This window comes from Canis lupus, chromosome 17 (genome assembly GCF_003254725.2).
Source record: "Canis lupus dingo isolate Sandy chromosome 17, ASM325472v2, whole genome shotgun sequence".
Lineage (NCBI taxonomy): Eukaryota > Metazoa > Chordata > Mammalia > Carnivora > Canidae > Canis > Canis lupus.
Window position 1 is genome coordinate 23,131,518 of NC_064259.1, and position 17,574 is coordinate 23,149,091.

The window sequence follows — 17,574 nt, forward strand, 5'->3', positions numbered from 1 at the left end:
TTAATTGAATGATACCTTACCATGTATCAGCTAACCTGAGACTCTATGACTTGATACTTATGGCCACTGGTAGGCAAAGGCTAGACAAAAATCTACATATTGAGATAATTCCACAGAGTTGTCTTTCAGAATGAGGGTGTCCATTTTGACAAAAGGAAGCTAGTCATATGTCTTCATTGTGTCTTTATTAAAGGTTTCATAGACATATAAAAGGGACTGTAGCTAATATTTCTAAAAGAGTTTAAGTGCAGTCATGCCAAGTCAGTATATACTACAAACAAGGTCTCTGGTGTTTGAGTTTGATAGGAATAGTCTGTAAACAACATTTAAAACTTAGGACAACTATAGCGTAAAATTGCATCAAATATACCTATTTAGATCTTGTAATAAAAAAATGGCGGGATCCCTGGGTGGCGCAGTGGTTTGGCGCCTGCCTTTGACCCAGGGCACGATCCTGGAGACCCGGGATCGAATCCCACATCAGGCTCCCGGTGCATGGAGCCTGCTTCTCTCTCTGCCTGTGTCTCTGCCTCTCTCTCTCTCTCTCTCTCTCTCTGTGTGATTATCATAAATAAATAAAAATTAAAAAAAGATGGCTATTGCAGACTAGAAGGTAAAATGTTCTCTGGAAAGCTAGAGTTTTCTTCCACAATGGTGCTCCCTCTTTTCTTTGATTCTTATTGTTTGAAGACATGCTTTTCTATAAATCACCATTCCTTTGTCTCCCAGTCCCTGAGCTCAAGATTTCTTCACAGTTTGATCAAAAAGGTCACATACCATGAACTTCCCACTTTGTTGCACATAACCTCTTCACTAACAGGGTCGTACCTGGCACTGGGGTGCCCAGGTGCTGTTCTACTTCTGAGAGCCCAAGTCAGGTAAGCCTGGTCTATAACCATAACCTGTTTCCTTATACCTTTCCCATTTCCCAGACCCAGTGTAGCAAGTACTTGTCTCCAATGATAACACCCAGGATAATTTAACAAATCTGTTAATTGTTTTTCCTGACCTCACTTGCCTTTCTTGTTCAGTCTGGATGCCATGACTAGAAATTTTAATTCTACCATTGCTAACTAACCTTTCTCAGCCCTTAGCCCATGCGGAAGTGCCCAGCTTGGGAAATTGCTTGCCACATCTTTTCTCTCCTTTTTCTCCTTGACCACAGAATATTGCTGACTTGGACTTCTGTGAAATCATACTGTTGAACCTCAATGCCCTGGGCTGTTGGTGGTACTTATTCATCCACTGCTGATTTCCATAGTTGATTTCTGAACACACATAGCACAATGGATGTTTCAAACTCTTCCTTAAACACTAATGCTGTTACCTCTTGGTCCCCAACTCTCCTGACCATTATTTTGATTCTTACTTTACTGATAAAAATTTACTATATTAGGTGCAATCTCCTTCAGCCTCTCTGCCTCTGTCCCTCCCTTTCTTTCTTTTCCTCCCTCCCTCCCTCCCTCCCTCCTTTTTTTCCCTTCCTCTTCCAGCTCTCCTCCTCCTTCTTCATATAGGTGTTTATTTATCCATTTTCTTTTTTTAATCCACTTTCTTTCTTCTTTTTCTGTCTTAGAGGAAGATGTAGCCTTCATTTTCTTCTATGTTAATCCCTCATGTTTTACTTCCCCCTCTTGATCTCTCAAAAACTGCTTCCAGCACCTTCAGATTCTTTCTGCCTCTGGCTTTTCTGGCTACAAATAAGATCTGCTTTCACCCGTCTCAGAAAAATATTCTTTATTTGATTCTGCTAGCTTCTCTGATTTGCAACCTATTTCTGTACCTCCATTCAGATGTTAACATCTTGGAAAACTGGCATGTAGCTGCTTTTATTTCCTTGTTGCCCATTCTTTCTTTGAATTCTTTCAACCTGTCTTCTATCCTCATTACTATAACAAAGTAGTACTCACAATGTCCTTTATAACTTACTCTTTCAACTGTCTCCATGGCCTCCTAGAGTGCCTCTCCCTCTCTACTTTCTCCCTTCTAAATTCTTTTGTATATCTTGATCACATCTTTCTGTTTACCGCTGCCATGTGTGGCTCTTCAGTGGTTTCTCACTCCCTATCAATTAATATCAAGGCATTTGTGTTCCTCTATAACCTAAGAAAATAGACTTTTTTAGGTATTCACTGAAAATTTATTGAGTACTTAGGTTGAACCACATGTGTCCTCTACCCTAGAATGGTCTAAGAGTTTGAGTTAGAGAGATCTGGATTCAAAAACCATTCTTGTTACTTTGGTCCTTTTGAAACTCAGTTCTGTATCCTCTGAAATGAGAATAGGTTTCTACCTTATAGAATTATAGTGGCAATATAATGATAGATAACAAATAGTGTAACAAAATGTTAAAAAGAAATTTTGGCTGAAGCACTGAGGCAATAGACATTACACTTCAAAGGGAAGTCTGAGAGCACAATGATTCAGGACTTTCATGGCGGGGGGGTTGGATAAAAACAGGTTACACAATTCTTAATCTCTCATCTGTACTTTGGATTTTAAAAAAAGTTGGGGGGATCGCTGGGTGGTGCAGCGGTTTGGCGCCTGCCTTTGGTCCAGGGCGTGATCCTAGAGACCCTGGATCGAGTCCCACGTCAGGCTCCCAGTGCATGGAGCCTGCTTCTCCCTCTGCCTGTGTCTCTGCCTCTCTCTCTCTCTCTGTGTGACTATCATAAATAAATAAATAATTAAAAAAAAAAAAGTTGGTGGTTGACTACTAGAAGAGTTATTGGAATGTGTTTCTACTTGCAAGGAATGTTCCTCCTTCATGCCAAGTCAAGAGAAAGAGCAGTTTTAATGATACCACCTTGGGCACTTGATATTAATCCCCTGCATTTTGGGGAGCTCAATAGAATACTGTCTAGCTCTTACCTGGAAGATCCAAAGTATGAACAAGGGGCTGGTTAGCTGTTCTGGTGTAGAACAAAGCAAGGTGGAAGCATTGAATGGCCCGCACTCCCAGAGTTTGGTGGTACACAACATGTGTGAACATTACACATAAACTAGAGTGAGCCATGTATAAGGGAGCCCACGTGGGTCATTTTAGATCTTGTCCAAGAGGACTTCTTGAAGGAGTAAATAGAACTCAGAAGAAAGAAGCTGTAGTCATCTTGAGATGCCCAAGGACAGAAGAAAGAGTAAATGACCACCTGGAATGGAGATACATATGCCCCAGTCAAGGTGAAAGACTCCTAGACATAGTGGAGGGGGTGAGGAGAAAGGTAAATCTCCAAAGAAACTACATAAGTGCCCCCTGTGAAAAACAGTCAGACTTAAACATTTGTGACATTCAGAGAATACCATTGCCAGATCACCACAAAAGTTCTGATCAGGTAAGAGTTTTCTTGCTTCCCTGAACTTATTTTCCTTTCCCTGCACTTGAGACCTTGAAGGGTCACAAGTTAGCCAGAGGACTGAAGAGGAGAGCTGAGTGAAGAAGGATAGAGATCAATGACCACTCTTCCCCTGATTTCAGGCTTCTCATCTGCAATAGTGCCAAATGTGGTAGGGGCAGGGGAGGAATGAAATCCTACCTTTAAAGCAAGGTTGAAGTTCTGACCAGATAGGCATTTTGATTTCTAAATAAGCCTGTGTTTTGTGTTTTGAAGTGACTAAAAACTTGTATTACCTTAGAGCAACCAGATAAGTAGTTTTCACCCAGTAGTCCACACGTGAGAGCCCAACAGATGTTAGTTCCTAGACTCTTTCACATCAGTCTACATGCCAGCTTTGCACCTGACACATTTTTACTTCTGTGCTTTTGATCCTTCCATTTCCTCTATCCATTCCTTCCTTCTCACCACTTAAAAAATTCAATCTATCAATTTTTAGGGAGACTTTTCTTATCATCTATGTCAGAAATGACTTTCTCCTCTTCTGAAATCTTGCAATTGAGGCTATTGGGATCACCACAGGACATAGCTTTGTTGCCTTGTCTTTCCTCCATCTTTCTTAGACCACAAATTCCTTCAAGGCCGGGACTATCTTATTTTGTATTCACAGTCGTTGTCAAGTGACCACACATGATTGAAGGTGATCAGTGTCAGAATATATAAAGATGTGTACATTTCCAGGAAGAGCTTCCTGTCTTTACTAGGTCCTCTCTCGGGGACAGAAACCAACTTTTCATCTGTGAAGCTCCTTAGCACTTTCCTGCATTCTAGAGGTCGGGTTCCAGGGAAGGAAGACAATCCACACATTTTTGCAGCTAACTGGCTGTAGTTGAAATGGCCCAGTTCTCAGCTGTTCTTAGGAAACCTTCAGTCTATAGTAGAGTCTGCTAGTGGCCTGAGCATGTCAGTGAGATGTAGCCTTGTCATATCAACAGTGGGGCCGCTGGCTAGCTGATTGGAGAAAGCTGATCAGCTTTCTCCACCTTCCTATGCAATATTTTAGGCCAATAGGCCCGGGACGTGAGGACAGTACTGGCTGCTAAGAGATGGCAGCCTCAGCTTCTGAGGAGGTCTACCAGAATCCCTCTTGTTATCAGTCCTTGAGATGATCATCCATTCATTCGACAAATATTTACTGCATACCTACTCTTACTGCATATTATATATATCTTCCCTGCCCTCATGAAGCTTATTATCTGAATTTAAATGAGTAACTGCAATTGTACTGAGTGTAGCAAAAGGGGAAATAAATGGAGTCACTTGACAATGAAGACATAAAACATAAGTTAGTCAAATCAAGGTCCACCTGGCTGGCTCAGTTTGTTGAGTGTCTGGCTCTTAATTTTGGCTCAAGTCATGATCTCAGGGTCCTGGGGTTGAGCCCTGAGTTGGGCTACTGGCTTGGTGGGGAGTCTGCTTGTCTTCCTCTCCCTCTGCCCCTTCCCCCTGCTTGTACTCTCTCTCTCTCTTAAATAGATAAATATTTTTTAAAAAGTCAAGTCAAGACAGTTGATATAAGACAAGTGGACTTGAGTCAAGATACCACCTGACCCAACTGTTTAGAACTATGGATAAATAGAAGAATTGGAAATATGATTTTCTTTTCATCTTACAATACCACCACCTTTGTTTATAGTAGAAAACAAAACATATATCTATAGCTACAACTCAAGCCAAGGCATAAACTCTCTGAGTTTCGGCAGTCTATTTCTAGAAACAGACGCAAAAGGCTTGAAATGAGACCGCAAACTACAGCAAGTGAATGGCTATCAAAGTATGTTTTTCTGCCATTCATTTTTTTGTCCTCCACTAAGTGTTTAGTAAGGTGAGGTATCCAGGTAATATTATTCTTCAGATATAAGCAGTCTAGAACTTCTGGTCTTTCATCTGGCCTACTTCTGACCTGTAGTTATTTTTAGTCATTCCAGACTCTGTCTCTATAAGTCCGTGCTTTGCTGATGAGTGTGATGTTCAGGATGGTATCATGGATATATTCTAGGAACTTGTCAGAGATGCAGCATCTCTGGCCTGTTCTCGGATTCACTGCATCAGAATCTGCAGAGCAGAGAAGCAGCCTCTGGGTTCCTGCCCCTGTGCCCCATTCCTTCTCCTTCTGGAATGCCCTGGAAGAAACTGCTCTTTGTATCAACATTAATTCTCAGGTGACTTATCAGACTATCCTGTTTCCTTGCCTGTTGACGATGGGATAACTTGGGGCTTGTGCCCCAATATCGAAGTGAATCAATTGTGTGACTTTAAGTCAACCACCTACCCTCTGAGCATCTGTTTTCTTTTTAAAAGATTTTATTCATTCATGACAGACAGACGGAGAGTCAGAGACACAGGCAGAGGGAGGAGCAGGCTCCATGCAGGAAGCCCAACATGGGACTTGATCCTGGGTCTCCTAGGATCACGCCCTGGGCTGAAGGCAGCACTAAACCGCTGAGCCACCAGGGCTGCCCAAGCCTCTATTTTCTTACAAACTTGTGATAATAACCATACCTTCCCTACCTATCTTAAAAGGTGGTTTAAAGACTGAGTGAGTTAAGAATGTGGAAGGAGAGCCCACATGTTGTGAATGAAATGGTTACACCAGTGCTTTTTAACCTGGGCTGCAAATTAGAATCACCTGGGGAGTTTTCACAACTACTTGTATCTGAGTTCCACCCCAAAGATTCTGACTTAAATGGTCTTGGGTAGGTCCTGGACTTCAGTAGTTTTCAGATCTCTCCAGGTGATTCTAAAGTACAACCTAGGCTAAGACCACTGGGGAGATGGGGCTATTTAGTGCAGGAAGTAGTCTGACCTTCTCAGTGAGGGGTCCATACTTAGAGTAGCAGGTAATTCTTACTAACTAAAAAATGGCTTAAAAAGTGCCCACCATCACCAAGGTGTACAAGGAGTGCCTTTCTTGCAAAAGGGAGGACACAGACCCCAGCAGAGGGCCTTCACTCAGTTGCCATGTCATCCCTGGGCCAAGACTGAGGACAGCCCTGAGGGTGAGCAGGGATGATTTTAGGATGTGAATAGGACCAGAACCATCCTTTTGGACCTACAGGGTAAAGTTCTTACCAATTTCTTAATTAGAAGAGCTGAAGGACTGAAGTCAATTCTTTTTGAACATCCCTTATTCATTATTTTTATGTATAGAGCAGCTATTTGTGGTTCCCAGAGCAAACTGCAGGCTCAAGGCCCTCTCAAAGACTTCTATTTTCCTTATAAATACAGTGCCCCCCAAAAGAACCCCTCTGATACCATTATATGTAGATATCCATTCCAGTTAGACTCAGTTTGATACTGACAGTTAAGCCTCAAGTGCTCAGAGTGGGCAAAAAACACTCTTGAAATTTGATCTTAATAAGACCAGTGGCTATCTGGTCTATGGGATAATTTGTTAATTGACTATTTGTTGACTACCAGAGAGCTGTGTTAGACACTTGTACATATGCTGTCTCATTTTATACCCACAACATTCCTTCCTGTAGGTATTATCATGCCCATTTTTTCAGATGCGGAATCTGAAGCTTAGGTAGGTGAAGTCACCCGTGGTCACTGAGTGCACGTGCTGCAGACCTGGATTCCACACCATGCTATGATATGATATGATCTGTGCTGTTTCTACCATATCAATAACACTACATATATGTAACATGTTATGGCAATGCTTAAATCTTTTGGGCTGTATTGCGAAGGTTTTCTAGATCCTCATTGCTCAGAGTGTGGTCTGTAAACCAGCAGTATCGGCGTGACCTGGAAGCTTATTAAAACGCAGGGTCTCAAGTCCCACCCTAGGTCTGCTGAGTCCGAATTCATATTTTAACAAGATCTTAGCTCAGAAATACCTTTTTAATAGAGGGATTAGGGAGATAGTGAGTTTTAAACCATTTGCAACCTCTGTCTCAGCCAATTAGTCATCATGTACGTGTGTGTATGTATACACACACACATACATATATGACAACTGTGTTCACACAAATATGAGAAATCTTATACAAATACTAAATAATGTTTATGAGAAATAACACTTGTTGGAGCCCGTAATGATAAAAATGTTGATCCTTCTGGACACATCTAGTAGATAGAGGTTATAAATGATAGCTTTTGACTAATAAACTCTTTTATATGCAGACAGCAAATGAGACAAGTGAAAAGAGACAACGCCAGGAGCGCGCCACCAGCAATTATATTTTCTGGCTCCAGCAGACCCTTTCACAAGGGCTTTTCCCCGCCTTCCTCTCGGTGGGGCCTGATAGACTTTCCAATTATGTGCTACCAGTGTTTGTCGTTTTATTAATTAAAGTTCTGTATGTAAAGCAAGAGCAGCATTGTGGCTAGGCCTAATGCTATTATTTCTCTCATGGCCCTTTCCTCCTCCAGAGGTAATTACTGCAATTTTATGTCGAGAATATGCCCTGTGTTTGCTATGCATACCTTGTGACAACTTTACAACAATATCTTGAATCCATTAAAAAAATATCGGTGTGGAATTTAGGCTGAAGTTAGACAAAAGAGGCTCAGTGGTATCAAGTAATGTCCATTCTGCATGCTGCATCCCCAAATGTATATCATGCTATCAGGGTGAAAGGTGCTACCTTTCTTCCTCTTTCTGAAGGGCTGCGTGAATTCCTGCAGTACAGACAAAACCAGGAGGGGTGCTCTCGTGTGTATCACTTCAACAGAAAGAAATGATTTTTAACAGAGAGAGATGCTCAAAGATGAGCTTGCTTGCGGGATCTTGTGTGCTCTTCAGATATTCTCCAGCCAGGTGTCATCCAGCAGTGACTGGGCAACCAGGATTGGAGTTGTTGTCAGGGACATCCAAGCTTTGAATGGAGGTTAAAGTTCCTTCCCAATCTAAGCTGCCACAGAACTGTGATTCTTGGTGTGAACTGGTAATTTTTAGAGTTCTTTGGTTTCAACATGGTCTCTTATTAACTTAATTGAGAGTATTGACTCACTGCAAAGCCCAGTGTTTTTGTATGCCATCTCCTAATTCACCTGGAAAAAAAAAAAAATACCAGCTCTCTAGCTATAAATAGCCTAATGAAAAATCAACCCAACACAGCAAGAAGCAGACCAGATGCAGATTTTTGATAACAAGCAAATAAAATACGCTGGCAAATACTTGCAATTATGGAGGCTTAAGAAATGCTGGATTCCTGGCCATGCAGGAGACTTAAAAGATTGAGATCCTTTCTGAAAACAGCACCCCATGTCTCCTTCTTTCTGAGACATCACATTGAAGCCAGAAACAGGTAGCCAGGAAAACCAACAAGCCACCTTTGTGAAAACACAGCAAGAAAACATGAAGGTTATATATAAAAATAATAACTGTGGGATCCCTGGCTGGTGAGGTTATGGAGTTATAGGTATTTTTTCCTTCTTTGGTCTCTTCTAAATTTTTTTACAATGAACATCTATTACTTTTTGATAACTTGAACAAAAGCAATAGAATAAATGTGGTGTACACAGCTATTAAAAGCATGTTTATGAAGAATAACACTGATACAGGAAAACATAATAGTAAGTAAAGAAAGAAGACATAAAATACTTATATGGTCTGATGCCAAATTTGTATAAACCCTTTCACTATGCTCAAATCTACATCTATGTGTCTGGAAGGAAATGTACCAAAGTGGTAAGAGGGGTTACCTTTGGGGGGTAAGACTGTGGGTAATTTCAATTTTCTTCACGCTTTCCTGTATTTTCCTAATGTTCTGCAATGAGCATAGAGTACTTTTGTAATCAGAAAAAACAATAAACACTATATTAAAAATGGCAGCAAGGGAGGGTGCTGATGCCATTCGAAAGTGGGAAAAAAGAGTGCTTTCTTTTCACCTCCTCAGGGGAGGATCACTTTCTCTTGCCTGCATCCTGTGGGCTTTTTGAGAAAAACCAGGGAAAGTGGGAGCTTCTGGGGAATGAGTGTTGAGGACAGAGCATGAACTTTGAAATCAAAGAGTGGTTCTGTCTTTATTTGTGGCATAATCAGTGCCTTGGTTTTCATCTATAAAATGGGTCCAACCACATACTCAGCTCCAGAGTCGCTGGGGGACTTTAATAAGATTATTAAAGAGCCCAGTGCCCAGCTACCAACCACATTCAATCAATGTTAGTTCCCACCTCCTGCATCGGAAAGGGCAGGCAGGGAACACCATGTTAGAGATAAACAGCTCACAAAAAAAATAGGAAGGGACAGGGTGAAGGATGCTGTATTTAAAAATTGCAGTTCAGTGTTCTATCTTCCAGTTTCCCCAGAGAGTTATCTTTCCCGTCTTATGGGAAGAAAAGGGTGATATTTCTTTTGAGTTACATTGCGATGGTATGATCTTGAGCTAAAGCTTCCTCTGTACCTCCTCTCTCTGTGTGTGATAGGGACAATACTGCAAAATAGCTCTGCAATCCTCTAAGTAGAGAACGGGATCAAGTCTGTGTAATGAAAGTCCAACAAGCTTTAGGGATGGCCAGTGGAAAGAGAATGGACCCAGGCACATGAGTGTCTGTTGGGCCTAGAGCCACTTGGGGAGTATTTATTCTGACAGTTGGGGAGAGCTTATGCTTTCAAGGGGGTGCCCCCTGTATATGGGCTTTTTGAATGTATCATAAGGATTGCCAGTAGAAGCCACAAGGGTCCATGATTAGCAGGTGGATTCTGAATAGGATCCAGATCTCTGCCAAGGGTCTGGGAGGATTTTATTCACAACCAGGAGCCTTCACAGTAATTCTCTCTATGCCTCAGTTTCATCATGTAATAGAGAAGTATTAATTTTGAATGGCTCAAAGGTATTAAATTAATTATGTCCGACTGCAATTACAATTGCTGTTGATTACTTTAGTTCATTAGCATGTGTCCTGGCATCATCAACTACATCATAGTAAGCAGTGGCAGCATGCTAGGTGCCCGTGGCTTTCCAGCTCTAGGTACTGAGGGGAGAATTTGGCTCAGAAATCTCAGGAAGGCCATATTTGTTGGATTCTTGAGAATCAGGGAGGAGTCTCCTCATTAGCACCTAACCTGGACCAGGGTTATGCTGTGTAATTAATTAATTAAGATTTGATCAAGCATATTCATGGGGCACATCTTCCTGGGGCTAATCCTAGGCACTATGCAAAATAATGCTCTTATTCTGCCCGCATGCTGCTATTGACTGAAAAGAGAAAGAATACACAAAATGTCTGAATTCATGGTGGACTGACTTCTTCCTCCCTGTGCAAAGTAAAAGAGGTAATCATAACAATTGTTTCCATCTACAAACACTGTAGAGATCAAGAAGAGCTTTTACATTTTTGCTTGATCTTTGGAGCAAGAACAACAGGTATTTTTATTCCCAGTTGGGGGGAGTGACTTGCTTGAGGTCACATGAATTATAAGGGACAGAGCTGGGATTCCAACCAAGATGACCCAAGTTAAGTCCAGTGACCTCTAAGTGTTTGCAAATTTGGCTTTGGCAGTAGACAGACGTAGGTCTAAACACTGGCTCTGCTTTTTAGCAGCAGGGTGACCTTGGGCAAGTCACTTAACTTGTTCAGGCCCCAGGGTCTCCACTAGTGAATGGAGGTTATGATTCCTCACAAGTCTGTTTTGGTAATGAGATAAAATAAGTGACATTCTTAGTATACTCCTAGCCACACATAAGGGATTGATATTTAAAAAACGCTCCCTCAGTTGGCTTACCAGCTATGAAGGGTCCCTTCCTCAGACTCAGACTAAGGAAGGTTTCTTTCTCCCAGGGGTGTGAAGAGTTAGGGTGTTTGAAGGCTCTCGTTAAGAACTTTGGCTTGTTATTTGACAAAATACGGCATCTGTTCCTGATCAAAACTCTTCAGAGTGTAGGGATAGAGGGAACATTCCTCAGTATCTTAAAAATGATCTATGAAAAGCCCACAGCAAGCATTCTCAATGGAGAAAAACTGAGAGCCTTTCCCCTAAGATCTGGAATGTGACAGGGATGTCCACTCTCACCACTATTATTCAACATAGTATTAGAAGTCCTAGCCTCCGCAATCAGACAACAACAAAAAAAGGCATTCAAATTGGCAAAGAAGAAGTCAAACTCTCCCTCTTCACAGATGACATGCTACTGTACATAGAAAACCCAAAAGACTCCACCCCAAGATTACTAGAACTCATACAGCAATTTGGCAATGTGGCAGGATACAAAATCAATGCCCAGAAATAAGTGGCATTTCTATACGCTAACATGAGACTGAAGAAAGAGAAATTAAGGAGTCAATCCCATTTACACTTGCACCCAAAAGCATAAGATACCTAGGAATAAACCTAACCAAAGAGGAAAGGATCTATACCCTAAAAACTATAGAACACTTCTGAAATTCTGGGAGACACAAAGAGATGAAAAAGTATTCCATGCTCATGGATTGGAAGAATTAATATTGTGAAAATATCTATGTTACACAGGGAAACTTACACATTTAATGCAATCGCTATCAAAATACCATGGACTTTCTTCAGAGAGTTGGAACAAATAATCTAAAGATTTGTGTGGAATCAGAAAAGACCTCGAATAGTCAGGGGGATATTGAAAAAGAAAACCAAAGCTGGGGGCATCACAATGCCAGATTTCAGGTTGTACTACAAAGCTATGGTCATCAAGACAGTGTGGTACTGGCACAAAAACAGACACATAGATCAATGGAACAGAATAGAGAAACCAGAAATGGGCCCTCAACTCTATGGTCAACTAATATTCGACAAAACAGGAAAGACTCTCCACTGGGAAAAGGACAGTCTCTTCAATAAATGGTGCTGGGAAAATTGGACATCCACGTGCAGAAGAATGAAACTAGACCACTCTCTTTCACCATACACAAAGATAAACTCAAAATGGACTAAATCTTCAAAATGGATTAAAGATCTAAATGTAAGGCAAGAATCCCTCAAAATCCTAGAGGAGAACACAGGCAACACCCTTTCTGAACTTGGCCACAGCAACTTCTTGCAAGATACATCTATGAAGGCAAGGGAAACAAAAGCAAAAATGAACTATTGGGACTTCATCAAGATAAGAAGCTTCTGCACAGCAAAAGAAACACTCAACAAAACTAAAAGACAACCTACAGAATGGGAGAAGATATTTACAAATGACATATCAGATAAAGGGCTAGTATCCAAGATCTATAAAGAACTTATCAAACTCAACAGCAAAGAAACAATCCAGTCATGAAATGGGCAAAAGAGAAGAACAGAAATTTCACCAAAGAAGACATACACGTGGCCAACAAGTACATGAGAAAATGCTCCGCATCACTTGCCATCAGGGCAATACAAATCAAAACCACAATGAGATACCACCTCACACCAGTGAGAATGGGGAAAATTAACAAGGCAGGAAACCACAAATGTTGGAGAGGATGCGGAGAAAAGGGAACCCTTTTGCACTGTTGGTGGGAATGTGAACCGGTGCAGCCACTCTGGAAAACTGTGTGGAGGTTCCTCAAAGAGTTAAAAATAGAGCTACCCTATGACCCAGCAATTGCACTACTAGGTATTTACCCCAAAGAAGCAGATGCAGTGAAATGCCGGGACACCTGCACCCCAATGTTTATAGCAGCAATGTCCACAATAGCCAAACTGTGGGAGGAGCCTTGGTGTCCATTGACAGATGGATAAAGAAGCTGTGGTCTAGTATACAATGAATATTACTCAGCCATTAGAAACGACAAATACCCACCATTTGCTTTGATGTGGATAGAACTGGAGGGTATTATGTGGAGTGAAGTAAGTCAATCAGAGAAGGACAATTATCATATAGTTTCACTCATATGGGGAATATAAGAAATAGTGAAAGGGATTATAGGGGAAAGGAGGGAAAATGAATGGGAAAAATGAGAGAGGGTGACAAAACATGAGAGACTCCTAACTCTGGGAAACGAGCAGGGGATAGTGGAAGGGGAGGCGGGCAGGGGGATGGGGTGATTGGGTGACGGGCACTGAGGGAGGTAGTTGATGGGATGAGCACTGGGTGTTATATGTTGGCAAGTCAAACTACAATAAGAAAGGAAATAGATTAGTGTAAGTAACAGAGAAATTAAAAGTGTACTAACAGAACAAAACATGGAAATCATATGATGATCTCAATACATGCAGTAAAAAAAGTGTTTGATAAAAGTCAAGCTGCATTCATAATAAAATTATTCAGATATAAGAATAGAAAGGAACTTTCTTGACTCAATAAAGGATACCAATAAGGATACAAAAAAAAAAAAAAAAAGAACTTTGGCTTGTTTTTTAATGTAATACAGCTGAGTGATCCATAAGTTACCTGGAGACCAGGACTTGTCATACTGAAAGTAAGTATTTTTCACTTTCCTGCTGAATAAACACCCCAAAGAGATCCCAGATTCTTGTGGTCTATCTACAGCATGGCTGGCCACATGGTGGGTTTGAAATGAGTACTTGCTGGTTCACTGCCTGACTGAGAGCCCTCTGTGACCTTCCCTCCCTCACTCCTGCCAGGCATCTGCGTGCCGATCCAACCCTGCCAAGTTCTAAGCTACATCTGTGATCCTGTCTCTGCAACTGTCCACCCTTTGCATCCTGAGGGGGCTACTCCCTGACTACTTTGGGGAGCGGTTGAACAGCTACCTTTGAAGTTAGGAGACTAGTATTTGAGTCCTGGTTTCTGCATGCCTCAGCCTGTGACCTTGGGGCTGTCTCTTAGCTCTCTGAGGCTCTTTCTCTGTAGAATGGGGAAGATTTCATTCACCTCACAGGGTGACTGGGGAGCTGGGTAGGCTTTGTGGTCTTTGACATTATAGAGGATTCTTAATACAGGATGTGGATATAATGTTATTACACGTGTGTAGAATCGTCCTTAGAGACTGACAGTGAGGTTCAAATCTCTTAGCCATCCGGTGGGTCTGTGGAAGTCATTTGGCGATGCCTCCAGAACCACTTCCACCCTCCATTCCCTAAGCAAGTGGCACTTGCTTAGGCCCCAGGTTAAGTCTCTGAAAGTACTGTCTTCATGACATGGAGTGTGAGTGGCTGCCAGAGCTAAGGTCCTTCTAGAGTTCCAGATACAAGGTCAGAGTCAGGGTGACTGGCAGGGTGGGGAGGGGACAGTCATAGTTGAGGCAGACATTAGGGGTGATGAAGGCAGGGCGGATACTCTTCAAAATGCACCATCTATGGGCTTAATGCTGACCATGGGGCATGGAGTGAGGCCACACAAGGTGAGGAGACCTCTGGGCTTCAGAGAAAGGCAGTGGGAGCTGGAGCTCTTCCTTGGAACTGCTTAAACTGGGGGGCATAAGCCTTTCAGGTCTTCCTGGTGGGGGGGACCCAGAGCCACAGGATAAACAGGGTGTGCTTCTTGTAGTCTTAGCCATTCCATGTTAAGTAGTGAGTCATGTTTTTGAATCCAAACAAACAGGCATGTTAGAGAGTGAAAGATACAGAACTGGCATTCGTTGAAAGATGTTAAAAGTCAGGCATGTGATGTTCTGCTCTGGATCGTTTCGCCAGACTCCCCCCACTGCCTTCGTGTCTTCTTCTCTTTTCTCAGGTCATCCCCTTGTACATTGTCTCTTTCCCAGGAGTCCCCCCTGGGGAAGGTGGATATGCCCTTGTGTCTTAAGGACATGTGGCCACACTGCTGGCCAGCTGTGCATGATCGCAGGCTCCTTCCTCATTTGTGGAAGTATGACAATACCATCTCTCTTGGGGTCTGCTGCTGGGATGGAAGTGGGGTGGCGGTAACTATGGAGCAAGTGGAGAAAAGGAATTTTTGCTAGATTGGAAGAGGGGGTCCCCATGCCCTTGGTGGTGGGGAAAGGAGCTGGTGGGGATGATGGAAGGGGTGAGGGATCTGTCTGTCTCTGAGAGAGCATTAGATTCCCTGGACCACAGTCACCGAGCTGGGCCACATCCTCCTTCTCCTCTTTGCAAGGTCATCCAGGGCAGAGCAGAGGCCAAATTCTCTAGATTCAGGACCCTCAGATAAGGCAGACACCTGCCTCTGATCTTAGAATCACCACAAAAGTCAGGTAATAGAAACAGTAGGAGTAGAGGAGCAGAAACCACACGGACTATTTATTAAGCATCTACTATGTGTCTGGATCCAGGCTGGGCATCAGTATGCCCATCTACTTGTTTCTCCTGACAGTCCTGTAGAGGATCCTGAAGCTGAGAAGAGTGAGGTGGTTGCATAAGATCCCCTTGCTACAAAGTGGCAGGACCCCACCAATGTCTAAGCAGCCTCAAGGAGCTCCTCTCCCCACCACACTACACTGCCTTGGCAATGCTCCTTTTGTCTTGGCCCCGTGTGACCATCTGGACTCCCTTGCATATAAGTGATGTCACATCTGTTGGGCAGGAGGGAGCCTGAGGGGTGCTATGTCTCCTGAGGGGACCCATCATTATGTCCCTCCAGACAGAGAGTGGACAATCCTGCTGGATGTTACCTAGCAGGGCATGGAGTCCTGTCCTGGATCCCCAAAGGTTCCAGAGCGGGAAGGGGATGGGCACAGAGAACAGAGGGTGGAAAACCACTCCTGGAAAATCCATTTGGCTTGCACTGAGGCCCAGAGCTGTCCGAAGGTGAGCTAGCCTTCCTCATGAGCATGCTGTCACTGCAGTGGGTGGCATGGCATTCGGTGAGATGGGGGTTGGATTCCAGTTCCAAATACCTGACCCAAAGGGAGCTAGGGCCGATGTCACCCTGGAATGCCCCTCTCTTGGCTCTGATCCATATTTACAAAGAGGATTTCTGTAGCCATAAGCATAAAGCATCTGTGCAGCATTGCCTGGCCACACAAGGGCAGAGCCTGGGAAGGACCAGCTTGTTCTTTCACTGGTCAGCAGTCGGCCTGGACACAGGGCAGCCGGAGTGAATTGAGAGAGGAGATTTCCTTCTCCCCAGATGGGCACATGTTCTCCAGAAAGTGGAACGGATCCAGGAGATGACGACCTTATTCAGGACAGGACCATGAGGCTCCTTGGAATAGCTTTTCCTTCCTGATTTGTTAAGACAAATGAGGCCACATGGGGCTAAGAATAAGGCACACATAACGTTGGGATCCTCTAGGTGAGTAAGAACGTCCCTTTGCCCTCTCAGGAATTAGGCCCAGTGACTGGTCTCAGCTTAGGGATAGATTAAGCGGGTAACTTGTCTGCTACAAAATGGGGCAGTGCTTCCTTCCTGCCTCCAGAGACGGGGGGTCTGTGCTGCACTGGTCAGGGGCTCTGAGTGCAGCCAGAGCAATGCCAGTCCTCGGGGATGCTGTGGAGACCCACGGCAGTGCCCACAAGCTGACAAGCTACCATCTGCACCCCCATCGCCCCCAAGGGCAGGGCTATGCAACAGAATATGAGGCTCAGACTATAAGGTCTGGGTTGGATCTTGATTTCGTATCTACTGGCTTTGCATCTCTGGGTACATTTCTTTCCTGCCTTGCTGAGAAGGGCTGCTCCCATCCCTGCGCAGCCCTGTGTGCGCCCCCACCCAGAGTTGCTCCGTAAAGCCAGGGGAACAGAATGCCTTTGTGGAGGGATCAGTGGGGGCTGCAAAAGGAAGAGTCTGCTACTTCTGTTTTCTCCTCTACCCCAAGCCATCCTATAATAAATTTTAGTGCTCATCCTTATTTTTTGCCTTTCCATGGAGGGTTCTGCCTCTGAGGTTAATAAACTCTTAAAGCCTAACGCTCAGAAAAGAACTTCTCCTCATCTTGTCTGAGAGTTCTATTTGTCTGCCCCCCATGGGGAGAGAGTGGGGTCAGCCCAAATTACACCAGCCGTGGCTCACCTTATTTTGCTTTTGAGCTACACGGAGACGCTGGAGAACCCCCTGGCAGCCAGATCCCTGGGAGGATGGGCCCCGTGTGCAGGAATGATCACTGCCATCCTGAAAGGTCTCACCAAGTCAACCAGAGAACAGTTTGCTGAGAAATTCCCTGGCCTCCAGCCTTCAGGGCCCTGTCTTCCCTGGGGGCCCCTTCTCAGTGGGGCTTTGAGCAGGGCCTAACTGATGACAAAGGGGACTGCAGATGCCAGGCTGCTCTCAATCCCTCTGGGCCACATTTACTGTTTTTTGTTTTGTTTTGTTTTGTTTTGGTTTTTTGTTTTTATTGAAGTTTGAATTGCTAACATATAACACCCAGTTCACTGTTTTTTTTTTTAATTATTATTTTTTTTAATTGGAGTTCAATTTGCCAACATATA

The 17,574-nt window shown here is 43.4% G+C and overlaps 1 protein-coding gene across 1 annotated transcript in view; it reads right to left on the reverse strand.

The window, feature by feature from the left end:
* The window catches only part of ALK (ALK receptor tyrosine kinase), a 680,397-nt gene that overhangs the window by 94,213 nt on the left and 568,610 nt on the right, over positions 1-17,574 (reverse strand). The window lies entirely within an intron of this gene.